Genomic DNA, 17,196 nt, shown 5'->3' on the forward strand with positions numbered 1-17,196 from the left:
AGTCAAGCCCAGCAGACCAGACAGAAGCACGGGGCAGGGGTTGATGAGAATGGGGCCAGGATGGGCTGTATATTCAAGAGGAAGTGAATCCTTCGGTGAGGGCAGTGTCACACACATCCACACAGGCCTGACGCCTGTCCGGGCTTCCTCAGAATATGGGAGCTGACACTGGTTATTTTATAAAAATAAGTACGTGAATTATAAGAAAGACACTGCCAACATTTCTTAAATTGATGAAATTGAGGGAGTCAGAGAAGGGAGTAAACGAGCTTTGCCTGGGACATGCTATGCAAGGAGGTGATATTTGAGACGCAGTAATTCTCCTTCATCCAGACATCACCTGAGCGCTTACACGCACCCATGCTCAAGGTGCAGCAGGTTTTCACCTGCAACTTACAGATGAGGAGAATGACGTTCAGAGAGGTTAAATCCACAGGCTATGATGATAATGAAAGTTGTTAGACACGTGTTACCAAGGGAGGTTAAGGCAATTCTTTGAAGAGATTTAAAAAGAGAATTGAGGTTGCTCTGTTTTCCCTAAAGTATGGAACTGTCAGCAGCCTGACGGACTAGAGTAAGTGTGGGAACCACTCTAAGCCTTAAATAAATACCATATATACCACACAGACAAACGTTTAATGAACCTCCCATGATGGATCTCAAGGTTCCCCACCATTCTGGAACATCATGTAAAGTTCTGGGAGTGCAGTTAGATGTACTGGACGTATCACTATCACAGACATCATGGCATCACCGTACCCTTGACCTCCATCATTTACTCTCTGCAGATGCTTAGCCAATTTGGAGAAATGCTACATATTAAGAAAATATGACAGATTTCATCAGCAGAAAAAGCAAACTACACTGCCCTGAAATCAGTTCACTAGGATTGGTCTTCACCATTTTAATTATTTGAACTATAGATTTAAAACAGGCAAACTTTCAATTTAAAAAATTGCTAATTTACCCTCTCCTAATAATATCATTTCCAGAATTTCTGTTTTAAAGTTGTTTCCTATAAAACAGCATTTATACTTACAGTTCCTAAAAATTATCAAAAATTAAGTATCAGTATTGCTTTTTCACACTTTCTTGAAGACAGAAACTCAAATTAGTCCTAGTGTAGAGCTGGAGAATACCTGCCTTTCATGTATATTTACTGGAATATTAAAAAATATATATATACAAGTTGGACAGCATCTGTATAGAAGTACATCCAATTATCTCTATCAGCACCGTGGAATGGAAATACCATGTGATCCACACATCTAACTTTTAATTTTCCAGTAGCCACATTAAAAAAAGTAAAAATAGATAAAATGTTTATGTATACACACACACTTGTGTTATTTTTGTTGAGATACAACTGACATATAACATTAGTTTCAGATACACTACGTAATGATTCGATAAACGTATACGTAGAGAAATGATCACCACAGTACATGTGATGTCCATCACCACAAACATTTTTTAATGTGATGAGAACTTTTAAGATGTGCTCTCTCGGCGACTTTCAAATAAACAACACAGTATTAGTAACTTAACTCACCGTGCTGTACATTACTTCCTGATGACTGGTTTTATAACCGGACAGTTGGGTCTTTTGATTCACGTATACCCATTTCTTCCACTCGTAACCTCTGCCAACCATGAACCTGTTTTCTATATTGAGGGGNGGGGTTTTTTTTTTTTTTTTTTTTTTTTAAGATTCCACATATAAATGAGATTATAAGGTATTTGTCTTTCTCTGTCTGGCTTATTTCACTTAGCATAATGCCCTCAAGATCCATCCATGTTGTTGTAAATAGCAGGATTTCTGTCTTTACTATGGCTGAATAATATCCCATTGTGTATGTATGTACGTACATACACACACCATATTTTCTTTATCCATTCATCCACTGCTGGACACTATGTTTTTCCATTTCTTGGCAACTGTAAATAAGGCTGCAATGAATTTGCAGATGTATATATCTTTTAAAGTTAGTGTTTTTGTTTCCTTTGGATAAAACCCAGAAGTGGCATTGCTGGATCATATGGTAATTCGATTTTTAATTTTTGTAGGAACCTCTGTAGTGTTTTCCGTAGTGGCTGCACTCATTTAAATTCCCTCCAGGGGCGCCTGGGTGGCACAACGGTTAAGCGTCTGCCTTCGGCTCAGGGCGTGATCCCGGCGTTATGGGATCGAGCCCCACATCAGGCTCTTCTGCTGTGAGCCTGCTTCTTCCTCTCCCACTCCCCTTGCTTGTGTTCCCTCTCTCGCTGGCTGTCTCTATCTCTGTCAAATAAATAAATAAAATCTTTAAAAAAAAAAAAAATAAAATAAAAAATAATCCCTCCAACAGTGCCTAAGGGTTCCCTTTTCTCCGCATCCTTGCCAACACTTGCTATTTCTTGTCTTTTTGATAATAGTCATTCTAACAGGTATGAGGTGGTATCTCATTGTGGTTTTGATTTGCATTTCCCTGACGATTAGTGAGGTTGAGTGGCTTTTCAGCTTTTCATGTACCTGTTGGCCATCTGAATAGCTTCTTTGAAAAAATTTAATCAAAATTTTTTTGCTATTAAATTTTATGAATACTTTCTATATTTTGGATATCTCTTATCCAATATAGGATTTGCAAACATTTTCTCCCATTCAGTATGCTGCCTTTTCATTTTGTTAATAGTTTACTTTGCTGTGCAGAAGAATTTTAGCTTGATATAGTCCCATTTATTTTTTACTTTAGTGGCTACCTTTGTTTTTGGTGTCAAATCTAAAAAATCATTGCCAAGGTTGATGACGTTACCATCTTCTAGGAGTTTTATGGTTTCAGGTCTTATGTTTAAGTCTAATCCATTTTGAGATGATTTTTGTGAATGACCAAGATAGAGGTCCAGTTTTCCCATCACCATTTGTTTAAGAGACTGTCCTTTTCCCATTGTATATTCTTGGCTTTGTTGTAATTTAATTGGCCATATATGAACAGGTTCATTTCTGGTCTCTTTGGTTCCACTGGCCTGTGTCTAGTTTTGTTTTCCCCAATAACACAGTGTTTGATTAATGTAGCTTTGTGATATAGGTTGAAATCAGGAAACATGATGCCTCCAGGTGTGCAGTTCTTTATCATGATTGCTTTGGCTATTCGGAGTCTTCTGTGGTTTCATACAGACTTTAGGATTGTTCTGTTTCTGTGAAAAATGCCATTGGAATTTTGGTAGGGATTGTACTGATCTATAGATTGCTTTGGGTAATACGGACATTATTAATTCTTCCAGTCCATGAGCATGGCACCTCTTTCCATTTGTGTCGTTTTCAATTTCTTTCATCAAAATATTACCGTTTTCAGTATACAGGTCTTTTATCTCCTTGGTTAAATTTATTACTATATATTTATTTGATGCAATTGTAAATGGGATTCTTAAAAAAAAATTCTCTGATAGTTTGCTATTAGTGTACAGAAATCCAACAGATTTTTATATATCAATTTTTGTATCCTGCAACTTTACTGAATTCTTTTATTATTTGTAAGTTTTTTTTATATAATGTCATGTCATCTGCAAATAATGACAGTTTTACTTCTTCCTTACCAGTTTAAATGCATTTTATTTCTTGTTCCTGTCTAATCGCCCTGGCTAAGACTTCTGATACTCTGTTGAAGAAAAGTGGTGGGAGTGGGCCACTTTATATTCATATAATCCAGTATATCTAAAATATTGTCATTTTAACATGTCATCCACATAAGAAATTATTATTTAGATATTTTACACTCCTTTTTTATACTAAGTCTTTGAAATCTGGTGTGCATTTACAGCAAACAAGTCAAGTTTAAGCATGTGGCTAGTGGCTACCATATTGATTGGACAGTACAGATCTAGGTTAGTGAAGCAGAAACCATACTTCTAAATCAGTTATCTGTTTTTTCAGGGAACATTTATCACGGGACTGATTCAGAGCGTCTCAGGTTATAAAGGGACTATTAAATTCAAGTGAGCATATCAAGTCATTTCAAATTATTTCAACTTATGACAGGAATGGATCAACAGACACTTGGCATATGCTCAGTTGTAAGAAAGACTGAGTCCTCTGCCCTTTAAGTTAAAGGTTGAGAAAGATAAACTGAAAATGCAAAATAACAAAATTACCAATAGAATACATCCTGTGTTCTATACAGAACTTAATAAGTAGACTCGTCTCTTGACATGTACCAGATGGTTTTCTAACTAAATTCCTTGCTTTTAGTCATCACCTGTCCTCCCCACTCCTCTAAATTCCCTAGCCGATCCTGCCATTCCTGCCTGAAAGAATAACTGATGGGACCTAATTGCTTATAACCTCGCTGCCTCCTACCCCAAACATCTTGGCCTGGCATTTAAGGCCTTTCCTCAAATGGCTACTTGCTCCCACAGAAGCCACCCCATGCGACTTGCTATTCCCTTAATAGATTAGGAACTTCTACTCCCACAAGAAATTTTGATGTTTCCCCTCATTCTGGAACATATCCCATCTTTTCTAGACTTGCTGTATCCTTCTAGCCTGGATAGCTCTTTGATTCTCTACCCACGGCAGTCCAAATGAAGAACACACATACAAAGAAAGAAGTGCAAATGTAGAAAATGTTAGCAGTTCTAAATCTGGTTGGAAGGTATACAGATTTTGCTGTTCTGTTCAATTTTTCTGTAGCTTTAAGATTTTTAATATTGAAATTCAATGTTAAAATTTGGGGGGAAAGTTAGGAAAAAAGATTAAGACCTCGTGAAGGAAAGCGCCTTCTCCTTGTTCAGCTTCACTTCCTCAAAAGCTGAAGTAATGCCGTTAGGAGAATCAAATCAAGAAATGCTCGTTGATTTGAAGTGCATTAAAATAAACCTGAATTGAAGAGAATGTGCGCCGAATTTTGGAATCAGGCATATAGCCTGTGGTATGTGCTTTAGTGGCTGCTTGGAAGGGCCTACTATACAGGGATGTTGGGCATACAGCCTGGTACATGGGACAGGGTTCCTCCTTTGTCCCTTTTGTGAAGCTCACCCAGGACAGCCTTCACTGGAGGACATGAAAATTAACCCAAATTATGCCTGGTACGTGGAAAAATGCTAAGAGCAGAAGTCTTTATTGTGATAGCAGGCCCTCCGCTGTGCTTTCTTGTAGGAAGTTCTTTCCAAACCCTGACGGGCTGAAGCCTCCTCCCAGGGTGAGCCCGGGTCACCTCTCTATCCTGACAGCCGATCCTTTCTTGAAGTCAAGTGTCTAACGAAGGGCTATTCTAATTCTACTTGAAAGTGGGTGCATTTATCCTCGTCTCTCTCAGAAGTCACACCTTTCCCTTGCCCTTGGATGAGGGCTGGAAGTCATTAGGAGGCTTCTGATAGTCCGGTCTTGCTCCCTCTCCACATTCCTGTGTCTCCACTCAGCCGGCTGTCCCCAGAACAATTAGACTGAGAAAATGCCGCAGCTTGGAGGAACCAAGGCTAATGATGCCAGTTAGAAAAGGTTTCCCAAGCCCTTTTTCAAGTGTTCAGGCTTTTCTAAAACATTATTATTTTTCTTTGTTAAAAAGAATTCCCTACTGTGTTATATCATTAGCATGTTCTATTCCAGAGCCCACGTTGCCGTTAAAGAGTGCATCAGAATTGCTTTACGAAAAAAGAAAAAAGGACAGTCCAAAACCATAAAATATGACCTATTTAATTATCAACGGTGAAATGAATGGTCTGTGTAGAAATGGCCCAAGATTTCCAGTATGGAAAGTTCATATCAGATTTAAATGTGTGTGCAAAGAAGGGAATGTTAGTCTGTCCAACAGCTGCTATGAGCTTATTTACTTTGCTCGACTTCCTTCAACTCCTGGGGCCCTGCCTTGCCTCCTGTAGACATTGGCCTGTCTCCCAAGCACACATGCAAGTGTGACAACTGTGGCTGTCTGTGGCAAAGCTGCCCATCCTTGACAAAGTTCCCATCCCAATTTGCAACTGAGCGGCGGGAGAACCGTGGGCAAGCCCTTTTGTGCTGCTGGTCTGTCGTCACCCAAAATAGAGTTGAACTGCCCACCACAATATTCTGACTTTCGCTAAAAGTTTTTCAGGTGACCTAGGCATCCATTTGCAAAATACCACTTAGACCTCTCTTTCATTATCTCTGATACGGCTGGTTGTGGACATGGATGAGGTAATGTCTGTGACGGTCTTTGACTTCTCCATGAAAGTACTGAAAGTTTGTATTATTATCAATCATTTTATCTGCACTGAGGAAGCTTTAAAGTGGTGTTTGCTTCTATCCTTCAAATGTCAACTGAGGTTATTGTAAGTACATCAAACAAATGGAAGCAGCATAAAAAAGCAACTAAAGAGAAGAATATGGGAGATGGCATTGTGTAATCACTTAGTCTCAAACCCACAGCTGACATCTGCACAGAATAAGCTAAGGAGACATAACCTGTGCTCTTTTAGAATTTCCGAGTCAAATCAGATAGATAGCCCTAAACAGACAAATTAAAAAAAAACCTATAAAAATTAAGCTCACAAAAAGGCACAGCTATCCTGGGAGGACTAAGGGTAATGAAGCACCATTAGCAACCATTGTACCTCTTCCTTATCCCTGGAGGAACAGACTCGACGAATGGCACATGTGGGGTTGGAAAACACTGGTGGCATCCCCCAAATAACTGCTTTGAAGGCCATTTACTCATTTAAATAAGATCAGATTAAACCAGCTTATTCATAGCTCAGGCATAAGATGACCTGTCATCTGGGGGCACCTGGGTAGCGCAGTCGTTAAGCACCTGCCTTCAGCTCAGGGCGTGATCCTGGCGTTATGGGATCGAGCCCCATATCGGGCTCCTCCCCTGGAAGCCTGCTTTTTCCTCTCCCACTCCCCCTGCTTGTGTTCCCTTTCTGGCTGGCTGTCTCTCTGTCAAATAAATAAAATCTTAAAAAAAAAAAAAAAAGAGATGACCTGTCATCTGTAATAGGATATGTGCTCAGGTGGTGAAGGTACCTATTAACCTTAGATGTGTAGGACCTGGACGACAGCCGTCACCTTGAGCATGGACAGAAATGGTGGAAGCTGGAAATCATGAAGGGCAATGCCGCATTTTGGTTTGTGACATCAGAAAGGCCAAACCCCAGGTGGCTCTAGAAATAAAGATCTAAAAGGGGGCGAAGGCCAAATAAATCTACTTTACACCTGACTGCTGCTCTTGAATGCTAGGTCAGACGACAACGCTTCCTGGCGTAGTTAAAAATATACTTCTGGGGCGCCTGGGTGGCACAGCGGTTAAGCATCTGCCTTTGGCTCAGGGCGTGATCCCGGCGTTGTGGGATCGAGCCCCACATCAGGCTCTTCCTCTATGAGCCTGCTTCTTCCTCTCCCACTCCCCCTGTTTGTGTTCTCTCTCTCGCTGGCTGTCTCTATCTCTGTCAAATAAATAAATAAAAAAAATCTTAAAAAAAAATAAAAATATACTTCTTACAGTTTTTCAATGCCAAGCTCATATAGGTTATAGAAGTTTGGTGAATATGATGTAGTGATTAAAGATGAAGACAGTCCGGCATTAGAGAAAAACTNAAAATCTTAAAAAAAAATAAAAATATACTTCTTACAGTTTTTCAATGCCTAGCTCATATAGGTTATAGAAGTTTGGTGAATATGATGTAGTGATTAAAGATGAAGACAGTCCGGCATTAGAGAAAAACTGCTTAATTTAAGTAAAAGAAAAATTGACATCTCACATTATAGACATTGATCACAAGTGGGAAAATGTTTATGCACATATATTTTAAAAAATAAATAAGAAAAAGAACATGGATTTTCATACCAGGACGAGGAACCACATAAACCACATAGGAAGGAACACCACCTTGCATCAAAGAGCAGACCCACTCTGAGGAAGTATTTCCATATTCTGAACATAAGCTATATTAGGTCACATATGAGTCTACAAATATATAAGGTTATTTAGGGTTTCAAAAAAACTATTACGTATATTTACACATACGAACACACAAAAACATACCAATATATGGGAAAAAAAAACCTATTTCCACCGCCTAGGCAGATTTAGAAAAACTACAGCATACACTGATACATTTCAGGAGTGAAGTTTAGGGTTAGAAGCTGATTCTCCATCTGTTTGTAGCTGGGAAGATCTACTCAGATTAGGCAGAGGACTCCGAGGGCCCCAGTTTACAGAAGCTCATGGAAATGCCTGTGAGGGGCTGGCTCCATCTGGGTATATGCAGCCAGACCAGCACTCCTCTGGGGTGCTGCCTTGCTGATGAAATGTCCACTTCCCTCCAGAAGGCTCCCTGCTGCCTGTGTCCCTATGCTGTCTCCTGATCTGCGATTTTGGCTCGACCACCTGCTCCACCCTAGATCCGAGGAATGGAGTGGATGAGGGAACTCGCCCGCCTCCGCACGCCCTCCCACGCTTTACTGACTTCTCCTTTCACCATGAGTGAGCTTTCTGATCTCTCTCAGCCTGAAACTGGGACTCCTAAAAACGAAATCCCATGGCCACAGTGGCTTTTCACTGCCTTGTTGAAAAATATTTATAAAACAGAAAGAGTAGATGGAGGTAACTATCAGGCAGAGATCATTATGTGGCTGTTTTTTGAATAGAATTTCATTTAGTGAGAGTCTGACCACTGTCTTTTAGGAAAAACAGCATTTAAGTCAAATGTTTTAGTATTAACAGATATGATTTGTGATATCAACAGTAATAAAACAGTATCTCAGACTTTGTCCATAAACCCATAAATATATATGCTTGTTCCTACTGTATTTCATCATGACCTATTTTCATTTTTAATTTCCCCTTACTGACATACAGTGATAATATTTCATATTAGGAATAGCTGGCATCTTACTATATGAATATTCTAATGAGCCTGAAAATATTAGCCATTCTTAAAAACCAGCTACTTTAATTCATAATTAATATATTTCCCCCTGCTCTAGTTATAATAATCCATTTTTCAATATTCATACTATGGATCCTTTCCTGATGACAACCTGAATTCTTTTCTTGCTGAACTTTCTTTGGATTAACTATTTGCATGCAAAGTTACATATTATCCAGGCCCCAAATAGATAACTTTCTATTTAGCATTTGCTACACCAACTGGTGTGGTGGCAGGCATAGTCTATCTTACACATTAAATGACGTCTTTTTCTCCCAATCAGGTACATGACTTGATCTAACTTCTTTTGTCATAGAATCTCTAATCTGAAAGGACCTTACGTATCTCGTTCAGTGATTGACACACAGAGTAGTGGGGCTGCCCTTGCTTTAACCAGTTCGGGTGCTAGGTTCAGAGCTCTGGCCCCTGGCTTTAGCTCACTCTGAAACGAAGGTGGCCTGAGGGACTTGCTGGGGTCTTTACAGCTTCAGAGAATGTGGGCCACGCACCACTGGTGGATATCCAACCCTTTATTTCAAGCCTGGGAAACCAGTTTAAGATATTTTATCAACTGAAGGACACAAGTCTTCTGCCTTCTGTCACGGAGTCAAACTAGGGAACTTAATACCTCGGAAGACCTTCCAGAGCTTTTTTAGACAGGCTAAAGCAAAGTTAAATGATTTGAGTTGCATGTCAAATATTTAAATTGCTCGAAAATGTGGCAATGCCACCTATTTTTTTCTAATGCTTGGGTATGAAACAGAAGAAAGGGACTCTTGTAGACAGACCAACTCCTGGGCTTCAGACCAGCCGGAAAACTGGTGTAGAGGTTTCTCACCCTTCTCTTGGAGCAGCTACAGAACATGGGGCACAGCGCGCTCACCTGGAACACTCTGTACTGTGTTTTATTATTTAAAAAACACATTTGTGCCATTTCAAAAAAACAATGGGAGTGTTTTTCTTGTCAGTGTTAGCCACTGTTAAGTAGTATTAACAGTCTGGACAAGGAGGAAAGAGAAAATGATCCAACAGGCTTACTACGGATAGTTCAATACCTGGCTTGTAGTAAAAACATTTTGCTACATCTGTAGAAAACACATTAGATAAAAAAAAATTATGGTGAATCTACAGTCACTTTTAATATGATTATTTCATGGTATAGTCAAGACAAAATACAAACTTTACTTGTAAATCCAGGGAAACTGATCTATGTTGTTAGCAAAGATGAAAAACATTCATTTGTAATTAATCACTATATTTGCAACTATCAGAAGGAAAATTAACATTTTCAAATATCTGACATTATACTCAAAACAAGATGACTCTACACTGTATATTGAAAAAAAATCATTATAATATAGGGCACCTTGGGTGGCTCAGTCGGTTGAGTGTCTGCCTTTGTGATCCCGGAATCGAGTCCTGCACTTGGCTCCCTCCTCCATGGGGAGACTGCTTCTCCCTCTGCCTCTCTCTGCAGATCTCATGAATAAATAAATAAAATCTTTTATACAGTTTGTAGAAGCTAGATTTATATGAAAGTGCAAGTTAAATCATATTTATTTGGCATGATATAGATAAATTTACAATTCTAATCTGCTTGGTAGAAACAGTCATTTCTAGAACTGAACTAATTTTAAAAAAAACGTAAGTCACATGTACGTGTAGAAGTAGCCTGAGAATATCTTTTCTGTGTCAGTAATTAAGAAGTAAGCAGACCGCCTCATGTATTCCCTGCAAGCGCCTAGGCTGACAGAGTAGCAGCTCTGTGGCTTCCTCCATTCCTCTGATGCCATCGAGTGTTCGTGGTGCACTGAGAGGTGCGTCTGATTCAGCCCTTCATGGTGCCTTGTTGATGCGCAGGGTCTAAGCTACTCATTTTGGTCCAATCGGTAGTGGACTAATAGTTACAACTGTGACTTCTCACTTTTCTACTCATAATCAAAGACATTTTTTGAAGAAGCAATCTGGGGGCAGATGTCTCTCCCCTTACTCCCCCTACAACATTTGAATCGTGTGCAAAATGTATTTGGTCTGGGCTCCTTTGGGCCTCATTGATGGGTGCTCTCCCAGATGTCGTCTGGGTGTTGGCAGATCCCTGCTGCAGAGATGATGTACACTCAGTCGCAGAGTTTTGCCAAGAGGTGACCATAGTTTGGCTGCTACTTGGACACTTGAGACCATCTGAAGGACCTGGAATAACAGATCCTTCTGTTCCTCTGATCTTGGCTGTGGGGCAGCTTCACTTACAAGCAGTGGCCATGAAGCCTCCTTCGCCTCAGGCTAGCAGTGCTGGAGTGCCCCGTTTTCCACTCTTGGATGGACGACATGGCAGTGGTGTCATAAGGCCTGTCCCCTCTCCTCAGAATCAAAGGGCCATTTCCTACAGTACGTGCTGCAGAGCTATGCTAAGATGTTGCAGGCATGAATCTGATAACATCTCTCTGTTCTGGCCCTTATTCCGTAGAAGTCTTACCCTTCCAAATAAATCCAAAGATATAAACAACCTATCCTATTTCCCGTTTCCCTGTCAAGGGATGAAGAAACCATCTCGGCTGATTGTGTCTTTCCTCCTCCTTCGAGAGCCATGTTTAGATTTCTACTGGAGACTAGGGACGAGCATCTTCCAGACTGAAGCATGATTTTAGGCATCTGGATACCAGGTGCCTCCTAGCAGCTTCAACTGAGAGAGTGACTTGTGTCTTCCTGATTCATGATTTAAATGTGCTTCAACATTCTTTACTAAATTTATCATTTCAGTAGTAAATTTCAGTAAATTTATCATTTTCTCCCAATGTGCCCTAATATTTTAAATTTTTGAATCAAAATGAATAGTTTAAAAAAACTTGTCCCAAATGTAAACAGCTTTTTAAAACAGTAGTTAATCCTTTATGGCTCTTATAATATGCAGTCCAAGAATGGTGTGGTGTGTTTTAGGATTAATGTGTCTTATGTTAAGTGATTTTATAGGTCATGAAAAAATACATAAAATCTAAGTAAAAAACATCCTTTTTTTCTTTTTTAATAAAACACTCCTGTATTAATCATATTGAACCTTATTAGATATCTACCAGGACTGGAGATGTAAGCTTATGACCCTCAAACACAGGGGTTTAATGCACCACTAAATTAATACACGGGTATGCTCTGCAGGCAAAGACATTAAATTTTTAACAGTGCAATTGACTACGTGTAGTTCAACGTCCAAACACACGGCCTGTGAAAAACTGCGGAAGACATGCTCTGGCATGTGATGTATGGTACTGGTTCCTCTAATGAGAAGATAAAAGGATCTACTTCCTGTTTGGATGGAGTCAAAACCCAGGGTGCAAGGGGGTTTACACAGTCTCAGAAACAGGTACAAAGCCAGTTAGGAAATACAAAGCCAGCAGAGTATTTCTGGTCTAAGATCTTCCTGTGCAGCTAATTTATGACATTTGCAGTGTGAGAGAGAGTGGTAATTATAATGGGAAAGAGAAAAAAACCTGCACAATAAAGGGCTATTATTCATAAAGCCTTCAGTAAATTTCTCTTGGGCCCACTGAATTACCATTTTAAGATGCCTGACATCTCTGACCCTGTATATACCACCCTTGAATTTTTTTTAAACATTTTGTAAAAATTATGAAAAAGCCCTAATTACTGTAATCTACAATAGACATTCATATGCTTTATTATGTACAAGAGTCATTCTGAAGGGTAGAGTGGGAAGTTGAATGTATATAGTTTGAAAAAAAAATCTTAAAATTGCAATTGTGTTAATCTCTTTTTAAGTACAAAATTACTGTGAAAATCATACATTAAGGGTGATCTTTTTATGTTTATTAAAAAGAGTCATGAATTTAAAAAAGACAGGCATTCAATGAGCATGCTGAAAGGTGCCTCAGCAGTCCATTATGTGTGTGGTAATGGACCTGCTATGCTCCACAGTTCGAGACTCTGACATTATAACACATACTGGCAGGGCTGCTAGCTGGGAGTAAGGGTTCACTGTATGTGCAAATTTAGAGTCTTTGTGTTATTAGCAAAGAACTTTATTAAAATGAAAGGAGGAAAGCTATTTTAAAATTATGCTTAGGGTTATTCTCAATTCACAGAATATAGTCTGCCAATTCGAGAAACTCCAATAAAAATAAGAGATCCCTAAAGGTACCTCCTTAATTGTTTATACAATTAGACAAAAGTATTCATATTAAAAATAATATTTCTACAGTTTGCTCACTACTCAGAATCATGTAAGCCCAGGAGAAACCAGGTTTGTTTTGCTGTCCATTATACTGTATGTTTAGCATGGTGCCAAGTACATCGTGGATTTACTATAAATATTTATTGAATGAATAAATGAATATCTAAATAAAACAACCAACATAAAGACTAAGAATGACTTTGGTACCATGAAAAAAAATACCTGATCCGAAACTGGGTGTCTGTTCTACAAACGTCCACCCAGGCTGTGGGTCTAGGTGTCAGGAAATTTCTTGGGAAAGCCAAGACAAAACCAACCACATTCCTTTGGTTATCAGTTCTTCCTGACCTTTCAAATAAAGGGTCTTTTACTGACTTCAAAAGAGATCCCTTTCCTAGAACTCAGCGTTTCCTTAAATGGTTATTACTAACTGCCCCAGGTTTTCCAGAACTTACTTATTTAATATTACTTCTAGGCCACCTTACACAGGTGTGTCCAGGAGCACCAGGGTGGGGGGCGGGAGAACAGTTGCCTCAGTGGCAAAACCCCTGCTTCCCATTCTCTCCCTTTACCCTTTGAGATTATTAGCAACTTCAAATTATCTTTGATCCATAAAGTACCACATAACGATAGATGGAACTCTGAGAAATACTACTGTTTCTCATAACCAAGTGTATTGTTAAGCTTTTCATTTTAGCACATTAATGTGGAAGTCCTGACTCTTCCTTGCTGGTATCAAGGTGTTTCCCTCACTGGTTGTAAAAAGCACTTTCTCTATGGCTCAGTGGTTTTACTACCGGAGGAAACATACCATTAAATTTTCCTGTCAGGCAGTAAGGAGAAGAGAGATTCATTATGTAAAGAGAGGCAAGGTAAAGGTTTACTATATAATCAATCAATGTTAATACACCCTTGTTTCTCTTATCAGGGAAACTGCCCCTCAAATATCTAATAGGAACAAAGAAATTTCTGGAAGAGAAACAATAATCCTAAAAGTACGCACATTCCAACATACCATTCATCATCATGTTTATCATGCCATATAGTTATACGTTTATAAGTTTAAATTCCCCTTAAATTCTCTTAAGCCAAAAGAGCCGGTATGAGTAATAGATTTCATAATAGGTTTATTATGGCTCTAGACAGTTCCAGAGAGTAACTAATGGAATGTCTGGGTCAATGTCCTGCATTATTTGAACTTTGTGATTCTAGATTTGAAAAGGAATTTTGCAGTGTGCTTGACCTTATGGCTAGTTCTCAGATCAAAGAAAATGAAAGAACACAGGGTTGAAGTCCAGCCTCAGGGAGCTGTGAGAGCCTATGCAAGTCCCTTATTCCGGCTGGGCCTCCGTGTTAAAGGTGTAAGATATGAAGTTTATGACAGGTGACTTCTTCAGTTCCCATCCGCTGGTCAGAGAGACCCAGCCTGCTGCTGCACTTCCACAGGCTGGGTTTACCTTCTGCAGGGTTCAAAATGATCCCTTTACAGTACAGCGTAGACTTCTATTTTCATTCCTGAAATGTATCCCTACGAATTCCTTGACCTCCATTCCACTACTGACTATTACGTGGGTCTCTTCTATCTCTCAGGTTCCGTAAAGGAACAATAGATTCTAAACAGAAGGTCGTTCTAAGTTTCATAATAATAAAGTGGTAAGAGACAGACAACGGTTAGACCGTGTGTAAAATAGAACTCTGACCCACCAGCTGCTGAAACCAGGCCAGGAAGCCAGCCTGCTATTTCCGTTAACAACCCAGGAAGCCAAATAATAGCTTCGTAATCATCAGCAACAGAAGGCCAGGATTTGATTAATTACTGAGAGCTTCCCTAATTTTTGTCCCAGTTTCCAACTTTAAGACCAACCAAAGAAAGCCAAACATGTTCCTCTCACCATGCCCCTCTTGGAGTCAGCCTGCCTCCAGCTTCTCCATACAAAATCCGAGCAGGGCATACCTGAAGTCTTCCGTTTTATCCCGTTTATGTGGGAAAAGCTTTCCTATTCCTCGCCTGCCTTTGAGTCTTTGCCAAAATGAGTTACTCTGCAAGTTATTCTGAATAGTCATTGCTTGTTCCCCTTTGGTTGATATTAATAAAAGTGAGAATTAAAAAGGGCACAGAGAAGGCTCTCAACTTCAACTTGATCCTTTCTATGTTTCCATGGTTATTAAGCTCTTGATAAAAACTTGCACATATCTAAGACCTGTTACACATCTATATTCTGATACTTGCTAATACCTAACACTACCCTTATCTACTCATCTACTCTGAGCATAGAACTCTACCCCAACTTCTCAGGGAAAACAGAAGCCCAGAAAAACTGCCTCGGCATCTTACCAACATTCACTCCAAATATCTATAGTTTCATCCATGCAATTCCTCCTTTCATCTGGTCATGACAGAAAAGGAAACATTTCTCTGATGCCGTGGATCCTGTTGTCCCTTAACTTCCCACAGCTCTGACCTACAGATTATTCACCACTCTCCTGATTCCTCGAGCACTTCCCACCTCTTTCCTTCTTTCTGTGAGCACTTAGATGTGTTCAAGTCTCTACCATCTCAAACGCCTGCATCCGCTCCCCTAACCCTAAGTCCCTTCAGCTATCATTCTGTCTCTCTTCCCTGCTTTAGAGCCCAGACACGGGAATTACTTCTGTACTCCTCAGTTTCTATCCATTCTTCAATGGCTGCGATGCAAGCTGCACGTCACTTAACCCACTGCAACTGTGCTAAGATCACCAACGACTGTTTTTCCCTAATACAAAAGTGTATTCTCAGTCCCTGGTATTGCGACACGTGTGGTAGAAACTCCTCTTTCTTGAATTTTTAACTCTGAAAATAGCTCTGCACTGTTGAACTATGATCTGGCTTTAGCTTAACCTTTACCTGAATTAACTCTTCTGATCCTGATAACCAGATAACATTGGTATTATTACTATTCTGTAAATGAGCGCTCACAGAAGTTAAATCTCTCCGTGCAGAACACACATCTGATCGACCTCTTCTTCCTCCCCATGGTCCATCCTTGCTTTCTCCCTTGGAGATAAATAATAATGGCAGGAGATAGGAAAATACCATGAAAACCCAGATTTTTTGCACATTTCCTGGCACNGAAAATACCATGAAAACCCAGATTTTTTGCACATTTCCTGGCACACGAACAAAAGCTCAATATATGCCGAGTATTATTTTTCTGCCACTTAAAACCCATGTCTTACACATGGAATATACCCAATAAATTTTGACTAATTAAATGTACCCAGAGAAGTTGGAACAATGACACTCTAATAATTATATTTGCTGGGAAGTGTGGCCTGCTGAGATTTAAATGCAAGCAGGGGCAGTCTTCATGACCTGGAAGCCTCCGGAGACCTTTACCTGGTCATGCCAATTTTAGAAAGGAATAAGAAAAACTTTACTTTTCCATGGTAATCACGGAAAAGTATTTACTGTTATCTCATTATGGCAAATATTAGTTGGTGGGCATGAATGAAGAGGGAGAGTGGCTAAGTCTTTTTCCTATTATGTACATGTATAAATATTGAAATTCATGAGATTTAACTTTGAAAATCTGCAACTCTAGGAAAATGAAGTGTAATTACAGAGTTGAACAAAACAAAAGAGGACATAAAAGCATAGATTTACTGATTTACTATCTTGCCTTCCCTCCCCCTGGAATCAATTTACTGTGGAGAGAGAGGATAAAGACAGCTGGAGGAACAATAGGTCATTAGCACAAATGATAAGGAAAGGAACTCCCTTCACATTTCAGGAACTGAGCCAAGGGAGAAAATTAGAGCAAGCTACTGTATTTACACCACACTGTAACAGTGCTCATGTAATTGTCTGAACTCCTCAAAAGTCCCTACTAAAATAAAGCATTAGTATCTGTCATTCTGTCTACATATGGTTAAATGCTTACAAAAAATCCCCAGAAGATAGTTGCCAGTTTGCCAAGAAGTCCTATAAAGAACTGCTTACCAAATGGGAGATGTTTTTCCTTAGTGTAAGAGCAAGGAGATATGACAGGATACATGCTGTTAAAGACACTGTGTTACTTTAATGATGTTGCCCTTAAGGAAAGAAAATTACACCAAGGGAAAAAAAAACGGAAGCAAACAGTTCACTAGGTGTC

General features: G+C 39.5%; 1 protein-coding gene across 3 annotated transcripts in view; it reads right to left on the reverse strand.

Annotated features, from left to right (window-relative positions):
* Positions 1-17,196, reverse strand: part of TPK1 (thiamin pyrophosphokinase 1) — a 341,792-nt gene that overhangs the window by 10,050 nt on the left and 314,546 nt on the right. The gene's annotated exons all lie outside the window — the stretch shown is intronic.

This window comes from Ailuropoda melanoleuca, chromosome 1 (assembly GCF_002007445.2).
Source record: "Ailuropoda melanoleuca isolate Jingjing chromosome 1, ASM200744v2, whole genome shotgun sequence".
NCBI classification, from domain to species: domain Eukaryota; kingdom Metazoa; phylum Chordata; class Mammalia; order Carnivora; family Ursidae; genus Ailuropoda; species Ailuropoda melanoleuca.